Here is a 16,366-nt window from a genome sequence, read left to right as displayed (position 1 = left end):
ATTGAGGATATCAGTGACAGACTCAGCGGATCCGGTCCGCACGCGGTGATCCTTATGTCGGTGCCAAGCCGTTAGCAGTTCCTTATGAAAACTGGGTATGTCTCGATCGATACGCTGCAACGAATAGTCCAGTGCGAGAGACATCTTTCCAAGACGAAGATTGGAGATACGAAGAAAGTATGAAGTGAAATGTTTCCAGTGTGCTTTTTCCTCTGAAAGAAGCCTCCTCAAGGTGTTCAGACGTAAACTTCCGATTTTAGTCTGCAAACGAGGGATGTTGAAACCACCTTCCTTTAGGGGAAGGGCCAGGATGTCCTTTGTAGCCAGATGACGTTTGTAGTTCCAAAAGAAATCATAAAGTGATTGTTCAATCTATGATACTGCCCAAGGAGGCATCGGTAGTGAAGTGGCGTTATACCATGATGTTGAAGCTAGTAGGCCGTTAATCACGAGCGCTTTACCCTTATAGCTTAACTGCCTGTGTCGCCAAGCGGCAATGATGTTATTTATTTTCTGTATTTTAGCCTCCCAATTCAGTCTCGTACAGTCCACGTTACCAAAGAAAATGCCAAGAATCTTCTCAGGGATAAAGTCATTATACCAATCAAAACCGTGAAGTTGATCCGTCCGCTCCTTAAGAGCTACCCACCAGAGCCCCTTGCATTTTCCTTTGTTTATTTTTGCACCAGAGGCGCGTTCCTACAAATCAAATACGGTAAAAGCTTCATTAATGGCAGAATCGTCGGATAGCAGCAGCGTCGTATCATCTGCATATTGTGACAATTTTAACTCTTCCTCGGAGTCAGGTGGTCGAATACTATGAATTCTAGGAATTTTGCTAATGTTTATAGCCATTGTTTTTTGTGTTAGGAAATAAAGGGGCATAGAGAGGGCATAGCCCTGTCTGATTCCGCGTTCTAGTTTAATAAAAGCGGCGAGCCAACCATTTGTCTTGACAGAGTTAGAGGCATCGTGATATATCAATTTAATCCAATTAATGAAGTTGGGTCCAAAACCAAAGCGTTCCAGACAAGCAAATAAAAAGTCGTGGGAAACTCGGTCAAAAGCCTTCATCTGGTCAATACTGATGAAGGCTAGATTGGTGTTTTTCGCATTGACATAGGATATGACATCATTAAGAAGACGAGAGTTATCGTTAACTGTCCTTCCGTTATACAGGCACTTTGGTCAGAGTTCACGATTAGGGGTAATACTTGTTGCAGCCTGTTCGCCAGCGCCTTTGTCAAAATTTTGTAATCAGGATTGAGTAGAGTTACTGGCCGCCAGTTCTTTAACTGTGTTCGGTCTCCTTTTTTAAACAATAAAGTAATGATTCCCCGCCGCTGTGAAACAGTAAGAAGGCCATTATCCAAAGCATAATTGTAGACACGTGTTAACTTCTCCCCGAGAATAGGCCAAAAGTGTTTATAAAAGTTCGACGTCAAGCCATCGCAGCCAGGTGATTTGTTGCTTTCCATTGCCATCACAGCTTTTCTTAACTCCTCCTCTGTAATAAGACCTTCGCAGGACTCACGTGCTTCATCAGGTAATTTTGGGATAGCACAGTCTAGAAATTTGTTTCTTGCATGTGCATCACTGGGTTGGGCTGCAAAGAGTTGTTTGTAGAATTTGTGGGTTTCTTTCAGCAGATCTTGTGGTTCCGAGACGACATCAAGGTTATCTTTTGTCAAAACACGAATCGTTTGTTCTGGTTTTCGGCACTTCTCAAGCGAATAGAAGTAGCGTGTGCTCCGTTCTCCTTCTTCTAAAAACTGAGCTTTCGTTCTAATTTTAGTGGCTTCTAAATCTTTCAGTTCCAACTGCTTTAATTTTTCTGTCGCAAGAAGGTAGTTCTCAATGGCCTGTGTGTTACCATTGTTGGATTTTTCCTGCAGCTTTATGAGGTTACGCTCTAGTTGAAACTTTTCATGGCGTTTCAGCTTTACTAGTATTTTCCCGCATCGTATTGCAACGATTTTGAAACCTTGTTTCGCCTTATCCCACCATAGTAGCGGGTCTTCAAAAACTTCGAACTTGGTTTTCCAAAAAGTCCAGAAATCGTTGATCTCGGACTCAAATGCCGCGTTAGACAATAGATTGCGTTAAAGTGCCAGTATCCGGGTCCACGTTTTATCCTGTCAAAGTTTAAAGTCAGACGGACACTGTCATGGTCACAATGAGGAAAGGGTTTGATCGAGGCTCCATAACAAATTGATTTAAAGAGTTGCTAATTAAGAATTTTTCAATTCGTGTACGTATGTGTGTTCCATTTGTGGGATGTCGCGCAGTCCAAGTGAAGCAGCGCTTATCCTTGTTTCGATCCCTCCAAATATCAGATATGTTAAGTCGTGTGCAAATTCCATGGAGAGTTGTGGCAGCAAAATTCCTAGCATTTGGATTTCCACCGAATTTATCCCTTGCGTCTGCGATGCAATTAAAGTCACCACCGATGATGTTGTCAAGCTCCTCGGAAATAAAACCATCCAAGCTAGAAAAGAAAGTTCGTCGATAGCTGTCTGTTTGAGGTGCGTATATCTTTATGATGTTCAAGGTTTGATCATCAAGTTCCAGAACAATATTTAAGATCCGACCTTCATTATCACTTCGTATATGATTCACAATACACTCAAGGCGTAAATGAATGAGGATAGCGACACCTCTCGCAGTATTTGTGCCATGATTAAAGATAACATCACCCATCCACTCGCGTTTGATTTGCATCTCCATGTCAACACTCCAATGAGTTTCTTGAAGTAGAATTATATCTAGTCTGTTTCGAAGAAAATAGGAAAAAGCCATTTTTCAGCGATCAGGGAAGCGAAGCCCTTGTGAGTTTACAGTTAAAATGGTTGTCATGACTAAACAGAGGAAGATGATTATAAAGTCCCGGTCCATTGTTCGTTATAAAAAATAAGAAAGCTAACTTGCAGACGACGTATGATCGGTAGCGGGGGCAGTCTTTTTCTCCTTTCTTCTTCCGTTAGGAAAGTTTGGCGGAGGATGAATTCTCTGACGACGAACGGAGACGCTAGCCTTGCCGTCAGAATCAGTGTCAGTTGTGTGTTGTCGTTTTAGTCCTTGTGCTCTTTCCTCGTTCTCCATTTCCTCATCGTGATTTTCTCCAACGGATTGACTTTCATTTACTTGATTATTATGCGTAGGAGTATCCTTTTCTAAGTCTTCTTCAGACTCACTTGCCACCCCTCGCTGTGCATCTTGCTGAGCATCGGCCGCGGCGCCATCTCGATCTGCGTGGGGCTCGTCTTCGTCATTCGCTTCTCTCTGCTCACAATTATACGACATGTGTCCTCGCTGCTTGCACACTCTGCAGCGAATCATCGGGCACTTTTTTCTAGTATGCCCAAGTTCCTTACATTCCAGACACACAGGTTGCTGGTTATTGTGTATGATTCTGCACCACTCACCTCCGATACGCATAGAATACGGCAAAGATGGTTTGTCTAAAACCATCTTCACCACGCGATTGCCGTTTTCCATACCGGCCAAATCGTGGTCGGCTTTATATTTGAGACGGATCACCTCACTTTTCAGTACACCATACAACCCTTAAGGCTAATTCTACCTCGTCGTCTACGTAAGAGCGAAGACCCAAAATAGTAACGTTGAAAAGCTCCCCATGAGGAGGAGAGCAATCAAAGTGGAACTCGTCGACGTCAAAACCGTTGCTAACAAGAAGCTCTACGTCAGCTTTCGTTTCAAGCTCCAACAGGTATACATTGTCTCCAAGATCTTGAAATACTTTCAAAGTGTCGCTTATTTCCTTTTCAATTCCAGCTTTAAGATCTCCTAGACCAATTCTAACAGGTGAACGAAACGTGACGCTCCTTTCTCTACGGTCCGCCATATTGGCGTCCCCAAGTTACAAAAGACAAAACTTCCACAATCGAAGTATGGTTAGGCTTTACCACAAAATAAAACCGCCAACTAATCAAACAACTTTTCCGTAAACAAATCACAATATCTAAACACTTCCATGGCCAAGAACAGGAAAAGACTCGACAGATACACAGAGAGCTCGCACCAGAACCGGTACGTTCCCTGTGGTGTGGTCGTAGACGAAAGAAACAACTCAAACCTTGCCCAATTGCTTGGACTCTCTTTTAAGTCTCTTAGAAGGAAGGCCTTTAATTGCTGTTGTCATGAATTTCCAATTACGTCTCGGCTACTTAACCCAGAGATTCCAAAGCCAGCTAAGACTTCAAATCACAAAAGGGCGATTCTCCAATGGTCAGTCATCAAAGCCACATTCAAGAGATTGCCTCCAGTGTGCTGCTCAGTGTTGCAGTGCTGTAATCAAACAAGAAAATCTTCTAATATGCTGTCAACTTGCTGGAAAAATAATTCCAAAAAAAAAGACAACATTTTGAAAACAGAGGGATCAATGATGTGGAGGCGTATGGAAATCTTCTCTGAAGAGTCCAGTCCCAAAATGGCTCCAAAAGTCTACAACACGGCGTATTCCCAGGTGGTCACCCAGCCAGGTACTGACGCCGCCCAACAGGACTTGACTTCGGTGATCGGACGAGAACCGGTACGTTCCCTGTGGTGTGGTCGTAGACGAAAGAAACAACTCAAACCTTGCCCAATTGCTTGGACTCTCTTTTAAGTCTCTTAGAAGGAAGACCTTTAATTGCTGTTGTCATGAATTTCCAATTACGTCTCGGCTACTTAACCCAGAGATTCCAAAGCCAGCTAAGACTTCAAATCACAAAAGGGCGATTCTCCAATGGTCAGTCATCAAAGCCACATTCAAGAGTTTGCTTCCAGTGTGCTGCTCAGTGTTGCAGTGCTGTAATCAAACAAGAAAATCTTCTAATATGCTGTCAACTTGCTGGAAATATAATTCAAAAAAAGAAAGACAACATTTTGAAAACAGAGGGATCAATGATGTGGAGGCGTATGGAAATCTTCTCTGAAGAGTCCAGTCCCAAAATGGCTCCAAAAGTCTACAACACGGCGTATTCCCAGGTGGTCACCCAGCCAGGTACTGACGCCGCCCAACAGGACTTGACTTCGGTCATCGGACGAGAACCGGTACGTTCCCTGTGGTGTGGTCGTAGACGAAAGAAACAACTCAAACCTTGCCCAATTGCTTGGACTCTCTTTTAAGTCTCTTAGAAGGAAGGCCTTTAATTGCTGTTGTCATGAATTTCCAATTACGTCTCGGCTACTTAACCCAGAGATTCCAAAGCCAGCTAAGACTTCAAATCACAAAAGGGCGATTCTCCAATGGTCAGTCATCAAAGCCACATTCAAGAGATTGCCTCCAGTGTGCTGCTCAGTGTTGCAGTGCTGTAATCAAACAAGAAAATCTTCTAATATGCTGTCAACTTGCTGCAAAAATAATTCCAAAAAAAAAAGACAACATTTTGAAAACAGAGGGATCAATGATGTGGAGGCGTATGGAAATCTTCTCTGAAGAGTCCAGTCCCAAAATGGCTCCAAAAGTCTACAACACGGCGTATTCCCAGGTGGTCACCCAGCCAGGTACTGACGCCGCCCAACAGGACTTGACTTCGGTCATCGGACGAGAACCGGTACGTTCCCTGTGGTGTGGTCGTAGACGAAAGAAACAACTCAAACCTTGCCCAATTGCTTGGACTCTCTTTTAAGTCTCTTAGAAGGAAGGCCTTTAATTGCTGTTGTCATGAATTTCCAATTACGTCTCGGCTACTTAACCCAGAGATTCCAAAGCCAGCTAAGACTTCAAATCACAAAAGGGCGATTCTCCAATGGTCAGTCATCAAAGCCACATTCAAGAGATTGCCTCCAGTGTGCTGCTCAGTGTTGCAGTGCTGTAATCAAACAAGAAAATCTTCTAATATGCTGTCAACTTGCTGCAAAAATAATTCCAAAAAAAAAAGACAACATTTTGAAAACAGAGGGATCAATGATGTGGAGGCGTATGGAAATCTTCTCTGAAGAGTCCAGTCCCAAAATGGCTCCAAAAGTCTACAACACGGCGTATTCCCAGGTGGTCACCCAGCCAGGTACTGACGCCGCCCAACAGCACTTGACTTCGGTGATCGGACGAGAACCGGTACGTTCCCTGTGGTGTGGTCGTAGACGAAAGAAACAACTCAAACCTTGCCCAATTGCTTGGACTCTCTTTTAAGTCTCTTAGAAGGAAGGCCTTTAATTGCTGTTGTCATGAATTTCCAATTACGTCTCGGCTACTTAACCCAGAGATTCCAAAGCCAGCTAAGACTTCAAATCACAAAAGGGCGATTCTCCAATGGTCAGTCATCAAAGCCACATTCAAGAGATTGCCTCCAGTGTGCTGCTCAGTGTTGCAGTGCTGTAATCAAACAAGAAAATCTTCTAATATGCTGTCAACTTGCTGGAAAAATAATTCCAAAAAAAAAAGACAACATTTTGAAAACAGAGGGATCAATGATGTGGAGGCGTATGGAAATCTTCTCTGAAGAGTCCAGTCCCAAAATGGCTCCAAAAGTCTACAACACGGCGTATTCCCAGGTGGTCACCCAGCCAGGTACTGACGCCGCCCAACAGGACTTGACTTCGGTCATCGGACGAGAACCGGTACGTTCCCTGTGGTGTGGTCGTAGACGAAAGAAACAACTCAAACCTTGCCCAATTGCTTGGACTCTCTTTTAAGTCTCTTAGAAGGAAGGCCTTTAATTGCTGTTGTCATGAATTTCCAATTACGTCTCGGCTACTTAACCCAGAGATTCCAAAGCCAGCTAAGACTTCAAATCACAAAAGGGCGATTCTCCAATGGTCAGTCATCAAAGCCACATTCAAGAGATTGCCTCCAGTGTGCTGCTCAGTGTTGCAGTGCTGTAATCAAACAAGAAAATCTTCTAATATGCTGTCAACTTGCTGCAAAAATAATTCCAAAAAAAAAAGACAACATTTTGAAAACAGAGGGATCAATGATGTGGAGGCGTATGGAAATCTTCTCTGAAGAGTCCAGTCCCAAAATGGCTCCAAAAGTCTACAACACGGCGTATTCCCAGGTGGTCACCCAGCCAGGTACTGACGCCGCCCAACAGGACTTGACTTCGGTCATCGGACGAGAACCGGTACGTTCCCTGTGGTGTGGTCGTAGACGAAAGAAACAACTCAAACCTTGCCCAATTGCTTGGACTCTCTTTTAAGTCTCTTAGAAGGAAGGCCTTTAATTGCTGTTGTCATGAATTTCCAATTACGTCTCGGCTACTTAACCCAGAGATTCCAAAGCCAGCTAAGACTTCAAATCACAAAAGGGCGATTCTCCAATGGTCAGTCATCAAAGCCACATTCAAGAGATTGCCTCCAGTGTGCTGCTCAGTGTTGCAGTGCTGTAATCAAACAAGAAAATCTTCTAATATGCTGTCAACTTGCTGCAAAAATAATTCCAAAAAAAAAAGACAACATTTTGAAAACAGAGGGATCAATGATGTGGAGGCGTATGGAAATCTTCTCTGAAGAGTCCAGTCCCAAAATGGCTCCAAAAGTCTAGAACACGGCGTATTCCCAGGTGGTCACCCAGCCAGGTACTGACGCCGCCCAACAGGACTTGACTTCGGTGATCGGACGAGAACCGGTACGTTCCCTGTGGTGTGGTCGTAGACGAAAGAAACAACTCAAACCTTGCCCAATTGCTTGGACTCTCTTTTAAGTCTCTTAGAAGGAAGGCCTTTAATTGCTGTTGTCATGAATTTCCAATTACGTCTCGGCTACTTAACCCAGAGATTCCAAAGCCAGCTAAGACTTCAAATCACAAAAGGGCGATTCTCCAATGGTCAGTCATCAAAGCCACATTCAAGAGATTACCTCCAGTGTGCTGCTCAGTGTTGCAGTGCTGTAATCAAACAAGAAAATCTTCTAATATGCTGTCAACTTGCTGGAAAAATAATTCCAAAAAAAAAAGACAACATTTTGAAAACAGAGGGATCAATGATGTGGAGGCGTATGGAAATCTTCTCTGAAGAGTCCAGTCCCAAAATGGCTCCAAAAGTCTACAACACGGCGTATTCCCAGGTGGTCACCCAGCCAGGTACTGACGCCGCCCAACAGGACTTGACTTCGGTGATCGGACGAGAACCGCTACGTTCCCTGTGGTGTGGTCGTAGACGAAAGAAACAACTCAAACCTTGCCCAATTGCTTGGACTCTCTTTTAAGTCTCTTAGAAGGAAGGCCTTTAATTGCTGTTGTCATGAATTTCCAATTACGTCTCGGCTACTTAACCCAGAGATTCCAAAGCCAGCTAAGACTTCAAATCACAAAAGGGCGATTCTCCAATGGTCAGTCATCAAAGCCACATTCAAGAGATTGCCTCCAGTGTGCTGCTCAGTGTTGCAGTGCTGTAATCAAACAAGAAAATCTTCTAATATGCTGTCAACTTGCTGCAAAAATAATTCCAAAAAAAAAAGACAACATTTTGAAAACAGAGGGATCAATGATGTGGAGGCGTATGGAAATCTTCTCTGAAGAGTCCAGTCCCAAAATGGCTCCAAAAGTCTACAACACGGCGTATTCCCAGGTGGTCACCCAGCCAGGTACTGACGCCGCCCAACAGGACTTGACTTCGGTGATCGGACGAGAACCGGTACGTTCCCTGTGGTGTGGTCGTAGACGAAAGAAACAACTCAAACCTTGCCCAATTGCTTGGACTCTCTTTTAAGTCTCTTAGAAGGAAGGCCTTTAATTGCTGTTGTCATGAATTTCCAATTACGTCTCGGCTACTTAACCCAGAGATTCCAAAGCCAGCTAAGACTTCAAATCACAAAAGGGCGATTCTCCAATGGTCAGTCATCAAAGCCACATTCAAGAGATTGCCTCCAGTGTGCTGCTCAGTGTTGCAGTGCTGTAATCAAACAAGAAAATCTTCTAATATGCTGTCAACTTGCTGCAAAAATAATTCCAAAAAAAAAAGACAACATTTTGAAAACAGAGGGATCAATGATGTGGAGGCGTATGGAAATCTTCTCTGAAGAGTCCAGTCCCAAAATGGCTCCAAAAGTCTACAACACGGCGTATTCCCAGGTGGTCACCCAGCCAGGTACTGACGCCGCCCAACAGGACTTGACTTCGGTGATCGGACGAGAACCGCTACGTTCCCTGTGGTGTGGTCGTAGACGAAAGAAAGAACTCAAACCTTGCCCAATTGCTTGGACTCTCTTTTAAGTCTCTTAGAAGGAAGGCCTTTAATTGCTGTTGTCATGAATTTCCAATTACGTCTCGGCTACTTAACCCAGAGATTCCAAAGCCAGCTAAGACTTCAAATCACAAAAGGGCGATTCTCCAATAGTCAGTCATCAAAGCCACATTCAAGAGATTACCTCCAGTGTGCTGCTCAGTGTTGCAGTGCTGTAATCAAACAAGAAAATCTTCTAATATGCTGTCAACTTGCTGGAAAAATAATTCCAAAAAAAAAAGACAACATTTTGAAAACAGAGGGATCAATGATGTGGAGGCGTATGGAAATCTTCTCTGAAGAGTCCAGTCCCAAAATGGCTCCAAAAGTCTACAACACGGCGTATTCCCAGGTGGTCACCCAGCCAGGTACTGACGCCGCCCAACAGGACTTGACTTCGGTGATCGGACGAGAACCGGTACGTTCCCTGTGGTGTGGTCGTAGACGAAAGAAACAACTCAAACCTTGCCCAATTGCTTGGACTCTCTTTTAAGTCTCTTAGAAGGAAGGCCTTTAATTGCTGTTGTCATGAATTTCCAATTACGTCTCGGCTACTTAACCCAGAGATTCCAAAGCCAGCTAAGACTTCAAATCACAAAAGGGCGATTCTCCAATGGTCAGTCATCAAAGCCACATTCAAGAGATTGCCTCCAGTGTGCTGCTCAGTGTTGCAGTGCTGTAATCAAACAAGAAAATCTTCTAATATGCTGTCAACTTGCTGGAAAAATAATTCCAAAAAAAAAAGACAACATTTTGAAAACAGAGGGATCAATGATGTGGAGGCGTATGGAAATCTTCTCTGAAGAGTCCAGTCCCAAAATGGCTCCAAAAGTCTACAACACGGCGTATTCCCAGGTGGTCACCCAGCCAGGTACTGACGCCGCCCAACAGGACTTGACTTCGGTGATCGGACGAGAACCGGTACGTTCCCTGTGGTGTGGTCGTAGACGAAAGAAACAACTCAAACCTTGCCCAATTGCTTGGACTCTCTTTTAAGTCTCTTAGAAGGAAGGCCTTTAATTGCTGTTGTCATGAATTTCCAATTACGTCTCGGCTACTTAACCCAGAGATTCCAAAGCCAGCTAAGACTTCAAATCACAAAAGGGCGATTCTCCAATGGTCAGTCATCAAAGCCACATTCAAGAGATTGCCTCCAGTGTGCTGCTCAGTGTTGCAGTGCTGTAATCAAACAAGAAAATCTTCTAATATGCTGTCAACTTGCTGGAAAAATAATTCCAAAAAAAAAAGACAACATTTTGAAAACAGAGGGATCAATGATGTGGAGGCGTATGGAAATCTTCTCTGAAGAGTCCAGTCCCAAAATGGCTCCAAAAGTCTACAACACGGCGTATTCCCAGGTGGTCACCCAGCCAGGTACTGACGCCGCCCAACAGGACTTGACTTCGGTCATCGGACGAGAACCGGTACGTTCCCTGTGGTGTGGTCGTAGACGAAAGAAACAACTCAAACCTTGCCCAATTGCTTGGACTCTCTTTTAAGTCTCTTAGAAGGAAGGCCTTTAATTGCTGTTGTCATGAATTTCCAATTACGTCTCGGCTACTTAACCCAGAGATTCCAAAGCCAGCTAAGACTTCAAATCACAAAAGGGCGATTCTCCAATGGTCAGTCATCAAAGCCACATTCAAGAGATTGCCTCCAGTGTGCTGCTCAGTGTTGCAGTGCTGTAATCAAACAAGAAAATCTTCTAATATGCTGTCAACTTGCTGGAAAAATAATTCCAAAAAAAAAAGACAACATTTTGAAAACAGAGGGATCAATGATGTGGAGGCGTATGGAAATCTTCTCTGAAGAGTCCAGTCCCAAAATGGCTCCAAAAGTCTACAACACGGCGTATTCCCAGGTGGTCACCCAGCCAGGTACTGACGCCGCCCAACAGGACTTGACTTCGGTCATCGGACGAGAACCGGTACGTTCCCTGTGGTGTGGTCGTAGACGAAAGAAAGAACTCAAACCTTGCCCAATTGCTTGGACTCTCTTTTAAGTCTCTTAGAAGGAAGGCCTTTAATTGCTGTTGTCATGAATTTCCAATTACGTCTCGGCTACTTAACCCAGAGATTCCAAAGCCAGCTAAGACTTCAAATCACAAAAGGGCGATTCTCCAATGGTCAGTCATCAAAGCCACATTCAAAAGATTGCCTCCAGTGTGCTGCTCAGTGTTGCAGTGCTGTAATCAAACAAGAAAATCTTCTAATATGCTGTCAACTTGCTGCAAAAATAATTCCAAAAAAAAAAGACAACATTTTGAAAACAGAGGGATCAATGATGTGGAGGCGTATGGAAATCTTCTCTGAAGAGTCCAGTCCCAAAATGGCTCCAAAAGTCTACAACACGGCGTATTCCCAGGTGGTCACCCAGCCAGGTACTGACGCCGCCCAACAGGACTTGACTTCGGTGATCGGACGAGAACCGCTACGTTCCCTGTGGTGTGGTCGTAGACGAAAGAAACAACTCAAACCTTGCCCAATTGCTTGGACTCTCTTTTAAGTCTCTTAGAAGGAAGGCCTTTAATTGCTGTTGTCATGAATTTCCAATTACGTCTCGGCTACTTAACCCAGAGATTCCAAAGCCAGCTAAGACTTCAAATCACAAAAGGGCGATTCTCCAATGGTCAGTCATCAAAGCCACATTCAAGAGATTGCCTCCAGTGTGCTGCTCAGTGTTGCAGTGCTGTAATCAAACAAGAAAATCTTCTAATATGCTGTCAACTTGCTGGAAAAATAATTCCAAAAAAAAAAGACAACATTTTGAAAACAGAGGGATCAATGATGTGGAGGCGTATGGAAATCTTCTCTGAAGAGTCCAGTCCCAAAATGGCTCCAAAAGTCTACAACACGGCGTATTCCCAGGTGGTCACCCAGCCAGGTACTGACGCCGCCCAACAGGACTTGACTTCGGTGATCGGACGAGAACCGGTACGTTCCCTGTGGTGTGGTCGTAGACGAAAGAAACAACTCAAACCTTGCCCAATTGCTTGGACTCTCTTTTAAGTCTCTTAGAAGGAAGGCCTTTAATTGCTGTTGTCATGAATTTCCAATTACGTCTCGGCTACTTAACCCAGAGATTCCAAAGCCAGCTAAGACTTCAAATCACAAAAGGGCGATTCTCCAATGGTCAGTCATCAAAGCCACATTCAAGAGATTGCCTCCAGTGTGCTGCTCAGTGTTGCAGTGCTGTAATCAAACAAGAAAATCTTCTAATATGCTGTCAACTTGCTGGAAAAATAATTCCAAAAAAAAAAGACAACATTTTGAAAACAGAGGGATCAATGATGTGGAGGCGTATGGAAATCTTCTCTGAAGAGTCCAGTCCCAAAATGGCTCCAAAAGTCTACAACACGGCGTATTCCCAGGTGGTCACCCAGCCAGGTACTGACGCCGCCCAACAGGACTTGACTTCGGTCATCGGACGAGAACCGGTACGTTCCCTGTGGTGTGGTCGTAGACGAAAGAAACAACTCAAACCTTGCCCAATTGCTTGGACTCTCTTTTAAGTCTCTTAGAAGGAAGGCCTTTAATTGCTGTTGTCATGAATTTCCAATTACGTCTCGGCTACTTAACCCAGAGATTCCAAAGCCAGCTAAGACTTCAAATCACAAAAGGGCGATTCTCCAATGGTCAGTCATCAAAGCCACATTCAAGAGATTGCCTCCAGTGTGCTGCTCAGTGTTGCAGTGCTGTAATCAAACAAGAAAATCTTCTAATATGCTGTCAACTTGCTGGAAAAATAATTCCAAAAAAAAAAGACAACATTTTGAAAACAGAGGGATCAATGATGTGGAGGCGTATGGAAATCTTCTCTGAAGAGTCCAGTCCCAAAATGGCTCCAAAAGTCTACAACACGGCGTATTCCCAGGTGGTCACCCAGCCAGGTACTGACTCCGCCCAACAGGACTTGACTTCGGTGATCGGACGAGAACCGGTACGTTCCCTGTGGTGTGGTCGTAGACGAAAGAAACAACTCAAACCTTGCCCAATTGCTTGGACTCTCTTTTAAGTCTCTTAGAAGGAAGGCCTTTAATTGCTGTTGTCATGAATTTCCAATTACGTCTCGGCTACTTAACCCAGAGATTCCAAAGCCAGCTAAGACTTCAAATCACAAAAGGGCGATTCTCCAATGGTCAGTCATCAAAGCCACATTCAAGAGATTGCCTCCAGTGTGCTGCTCAGTGTTGCAGTGCTGTAATCAAACAAGAAAATCTTCTAATATGCTGTCAACTTGCTGGAAAAATAATTCCAAAAAAAAAAGACAACATTTTGAAAACAGAGGGATCAATGATGTGGAGGCGTATGGAAATCTTCTCTGAAGAGTCCAGTCCCAAAATGGCTCCAAAAGTCTACAACACGGCGTATTCCCAGGTGGTCACCCAGCCAGGTACTGACGCCGCCCAACAGGACTTGACTTCGGTGATCGGACGAGAACCGCTACGTTCCCTGTGGTGTGGTCGTAGACGAAAGAAAGAACTCAAACCTTGCCCAATTGCTTGGACTCTCTTTTAAGTCTCTTAGAAGGAAGGCCTTTAATTGCTGTTGTCATGAATTTCCAATTACGTCTCGGCTACTTAACCCAGAGATTCCAAAGCCAGCTAAGACTTCAAATCACAAAAGGGCGATTCTCCAATAGTCAGTCATCAAAGCCACATTCAAGAGATTACCTCCAGTGTGCTGCTCAGTGTTGCAGTGCTGTAATCAAACAAGAAAATCTTCTAATATGCTGTCAACTTGCTGGAAAAATAATTCCAAAAAAAAAAGACAACATTTTGAAAACAGAGGGATCAATGATGTGGAGGCGTATGGAAATCTTCTCTGAAGAGTCCAGTCCCAAAATGGCTCCAAAAGTCTACAACACGGCGTATTCCCAGGTGGTCACCCAGCCAGGTACTGACGCCGCCCAACAGGACTTGACTTCGGTGATCGGACGAGAACCGGTACGTTCCCTGTGGTGTGGTCGTAGACGAAAGAAACAACTCAAACCTTGCCCAATTGCTTGGACTCTCTTTTAAGTCTCTTAGAAGGAAGGCCTTTAATTGCTGTTGTCATGAATTTCCAATTACGTCTCGGCTACTTAACCCAGAGATTCCAAAGCCAGCTAAGACTTCAAATCACAAAAGGGCGATTCTCCAATGGTCAGTCATCAAAGCCACATTCAAGAGATTGCCTCCAGTGTGCTGCTCAGTGTTGCAGTGCTGTAATCAAACAAGAAAATCTTCTAATATGCTGTCAACTTGCTGGAAAAATAATTCCAAAAAAAAAAGACAACATTTTGAAAACAGAGGGATCAATGATGTGGAGGCGTATGGAAATCTTCTCTGAAGAGTCCAGTCCCAAAATGGCTCCAAAAGTCTACAACACGGCGTATTCCCAGGTGGTCACCCAGCCAGGTACTGACGCCGCCCAACAGGACTTGACTTCGGTCATCGGACGAGAACCGGTACGTTCCCTGTGGTGTGGTCGTAGACGAAAGAAACAACTCAAACCTTGCCCAATTGCTTGGACTCTCTTTTAAGTCTCTTAGAAGGAAGGCCTTTAATTGCTGTTGTCATGAATTTCCAATTACGTCTCGGCTACTTAACCCAGAGATTCCAAAGCCAGCTAAGACTTCAAATCACAAAAGGGCGATTCTCCAATGGTCAGTCATCAAAGCCACATTCAAGAGATTGCCTCCAGTGTGCTGCTCAGTGTTGCAGTGCTGTAATCAAACAAGAAAATCTTCTAATATGCTGTCAACTTGCTGGAAAAATAATTCCAAAAAAAAAAGACAACATTTTGAAAACAGAGGGATCAATGATGTGGAGGCGTATGGAAATCTTCTCTGAAGAGTCCAGTCCCAAAATGGCTCCAAAAGTCTACAACACGGCGTATTCCCAGGTGGTCACCCAGCCAGGTACTGACGCCGCCCAACAGGACTTGACTTCGGTCATCGGACGAGAACCGGTACGTTCCCTGTGGTGTGGTCGTAGACGAAAGAAACAACTCAAACCTTGCCCAATTGCTTGGACTCTCTTTTAAGTCTCTTAGAAGGAAGGCCTTTAATTGCTGTTGTCATGAATTTCCAATTACGTCTCGGCTACTTAACCCAGAGATTCCAAAGCCAGCTAAGACTTCAAATCACAAAAGGGCGATTCTCCAATGGTCAGTCATCAAAGCCACATTCAAGAGATTGCCTCCAGTGTGCTGCTCAGTGTTGCAGTGCTGTAATCAAACAAGAAAATCTTCTAATATGCTGTCAACTTGCTGGAAAAATAATTCCAAAAAAAAAAGACAACATTTTGAAAACAGAGGGATCAATGATGTGGAGGCGTATGGAAATCTTCTCTGAAGAGTCCAGTCCCAAAATGGCTCCAAAAGTCTACAACACGGCGTATTCCCAGGTGGTCACCCAGCCAGGTACTGACGCCGCCCAACAGGACTTGACTTCGGTCATCGGACGAGAACCGGTACGTTCCCTGTGGTGTGGTCGTAGACGAAAGAAACAACTCAAACCTTGCCCAATTGCTTGGACTCTCTTTTAAGTCTCTTAGAAGGAAGGCCTTTAATTGCTGTTGTCATGAATTTCCAATTACGTCTCGGCTACTTAACCCAGAGATTCCAAAGCCAGCTAAGACTTCAAATCACAAAAGGGCGATTCTCCAATGGTCAGTCATCAAAGCCACATTCAAAAGATTGCCTCCAGTGTGCTGCTCAGTGTTGCAGTGCTGTAATCAAACAAGAAAATCTTCTAATATGCTGTCAACTTGCTGCAAAAATAATTCCAAAAAAAAAAGACAACATTTTGAAAACAGAGGGATCAATGATGTGGAGGCGTATGGAAATCTTCTCTGAAGAGTCCAGTCCCAAAATGGCTCCAAAAGTCTACAACACGGCGTATTCCCAGGTGGTCACCCAGCCAGGTACTGACGCCGCCCAACAGGACTTGACTTCGGTGATCGGACGAGAACCGCTACGTTCCCTGTGGTGTGGTCGTAGACGAAAGAAACAACTCAAACCTTGCCCAATTGCTTGGACTCTCTTTTAAGTCTCTTAGAAGGAAGGCCTTTAATTGCTGTTGTCATGAATTTCCAATTACGTCTCGGCTACTTAACCCAGAGATTCCAAAGCCAGCTAAGACTTCAAATCACAAAAGGGCGATTCTCCAATGGTCAGTCATCAAAGCCACATTCAAGAGATTACCTCCAGTGTGCTGCT

The 16,366-nt window shown here is 44.2% G+C and overlaps 6 non-coding genes and 19 pseudogenes across 6 annotated transcripts; all 25 read right to left on the bottom strand.

The window, feature by feature from the left end:
- Window positions 1-2,919: 2,919 nt before the first annotated feature.
- On the bottom strand, window positions 2,920-3,865 carry LOC149100811 (uncharacterized; annotated as a pseudogene).
- Window positions 3,866-4,461: 596 nt separating this feature from the next.
- On the bottom strand, window positions 4,462-4,580 carry LOC149100810 (5S ribosomal RNA). The gene has a single exon (XR_016203235.1). It is a non-coding gene; the product is annotated as a 5S ribosomal RNA (ribosomal RNA).
- A 384-nt stretch (window positions 4,581-4,964) lies between these two features.
- LOC149100809 (5S ribosomal RNA) lies at window positions 4,965-5,083 on the bottom strand (annotated as a pseudogene).
- Window positions 5,084-5,467: 384 nt separating this feature from the next.
- LOC149100808 (5S ribosomal RNA) lies at window positions 5,468-5,586 on the bottom strand (annotated as a pseudogene).
- Window positions 5,587-5,970: 384 nt separating this feature from the next.
- Window positions 5,971-6,089, bottom strand: LOC149100807 (5S ribosomal RNA; annotated as a pseudogene).
- Window positions 6,090-6,473: 384 nt separating this feature from the next.
- Window positions 6,474-6,592, bottom strand: LOC149100806 (5S ribosomal RNA; annotated as a pseudogene).
- A 384-nt stretch (window positions 6,593-6,976) lies between these two features.
- On the bottom strand, window positions 6,977-7,095 carry LOC149100805 (5S ribosomal RNA; annotated as a pseudogene).
- Window positions 7,096-7,479: 384 nt separating this feature from the next.
- Window positions 7,480-7,598, bottom strand: LOC149100804 (5S ribosomal RNA; annotated as a pseudogene).
- A 384-nt stretch (window positions 7,599-7,982) lies between these two features.
- LOC149100803 (5S ribosomal RNA) lies at window positions 7,983-8,101 on the bottom strand (annotated as a pseudogene).
- A 384-nt stretch (window positions 8,102-8,485) lies between these two features.
- Window positions 8,486-8,604, bottom strand: LOC149100802 (5S ribosomal RNA). Its single transcript, XR_016203234.1, has one exon. It is a non-coding gene; the product is annotated as a 5S ribosomal RNA (ribosomal RNA).
- Window positions 8,605-8,988: 384 nt separating this feature from the next.
- On the bottom strand, window positions 8,989-9,107 carry LOC149100801 (5S ribosomal RNA; annotated as a pseudogene).
- A 384-nt stretch (window positions 9,108-9,491) lies between these two features.
- On the bottom strand, window positions 9,492-9,610 carry LOC149100800 (5S ribosomal RNA). Its single transcript, XR_016203233.1, has one exon. It is a non-coding gene; the product is annotated as a 5S ribosomal RNA (ribosomal RNA).
- A 384-nt stretch (window positions 9,611-9,994) lies between these two features.
- Window positions 9,995-10,113, bottom strand: LOC149100799 (5S ribosomal RNA). The gene has a single exon (XR_016203232.1). It is a non-coding gene; the product is annotated as a 5S ribosomal RNA (ribosomal RNA).
- A 384-nt stretch (window positions 10,114-10,497) lies between these two features.
- On the bottom strand, window positions 10,498-10,616 carry LOC149100798 (5S ribosomal RNA; annotated as a pseudogene).
- Window positions 10,617-11,000: 384 nt separating this feature from the next.
- Window positions 11,001-11,119, bottom strand: LOC149100797 (5S ribosomal RNA; annotated as a pseudogene).
- Window positions 11,120-11,503: 384 nt separating this feature from the next.
- Window positions 11,504-11,622, bottom strand: LOC149100796 (5S ribosomal RNA; annotated as a pseudogene).
- Window positions 11,623-12,006: 384 nt separating this feature from the next.
- On the bottom strand, window positions 12,007-12,125 carry LOC149100795 (5S ribosomal RNA). The gene has a single exon (XR_016203231.1). It is a non-coding gene; the product is annotated as a 5S ribosomal RNA (ribosomal RNA).
- Window positions 12,126-12,509: 384 nt separating this feature from the next.
- On the bottom strand, window positions 12,510-12,628 carry LOC149100794 (5S ribosomal RNA; annotated as a pseudogene).
- A 384-nt stretch (window positions 12,629-13,012) lies between these two features.
- On the bottom strand, window positions 13,013-13,131 carry LOC149100793 (5S ribosomal RNA; annotated as a pseudogene).
- A 384-nt stretch (window positions 13,132-13,515) lies between these two features.
- LOC149100792 (5S ribosomal RNA) lies at window positions 13,516-13,634 on the bottom strand (annotated as a pseudogene).
- A 384-nt stretch (window positions 13,635-14,018) lies between these two features.
- Window positions 14,019-14,137, bottom strand: LOC149100791 (5S ribosomal RNA). The gene has a single exon (XR_016203230.1). It is a non-coding gene; the product is annotated as a 5S ribosomal RNA (ribosomal RNA).
- Window positions 14,138-14,521: 384 nt separating this feature from the next.
- On the bottom strand, window positions 14,522-14,640 carry LOC149100790 (5S ribosomal RNA; annotated as a pseudogene).
- A 384-nt stretch (window positions 14,641-15,024) lies between these two features.
- On the bottom strand, window positions 15,025-15,143 carry LOC149100789 (5S ribosomal RNA; annotated as a pseudogene).
- A 384-nt stretch (window positions 15,144-15,527) lies between these two features.
- LOC149100788 (5S ribosomal RNA) lies at window positions 15,528-15,646 on the bottom strand (annotated as a pseudogene).
- Window positions 15,647-16,030: 384 nt separating this feature from the next.
- Window positions 16,031-16,149, bottom strand: LOC149100787 (5S ribosomal RNA; annotated as a pseudogene).
- Between the last annotated feature and the right edge of the window lie 217 nt (window positions 16,150-16,366).

Source organism: Orbicella faveolata, unplaced genomic scaffold (genome assembly GCF_042242905.1).
Source record: "Orbicella faveolata isolate gen_17 unplaced genomic scaffold, um_ofav_v1 contig_4, whole genome shotgun sequence".
NCBI classification, from domain to species: Eukaryota; Metazoa; Cnidaria; class Anthozoa; order Scleractinia; family Merulinidae; genus Orbicella; species Orbicella faveolata.
This window is presented reverse-complemented; position numbering and strand designations above follow the sequence as displayed.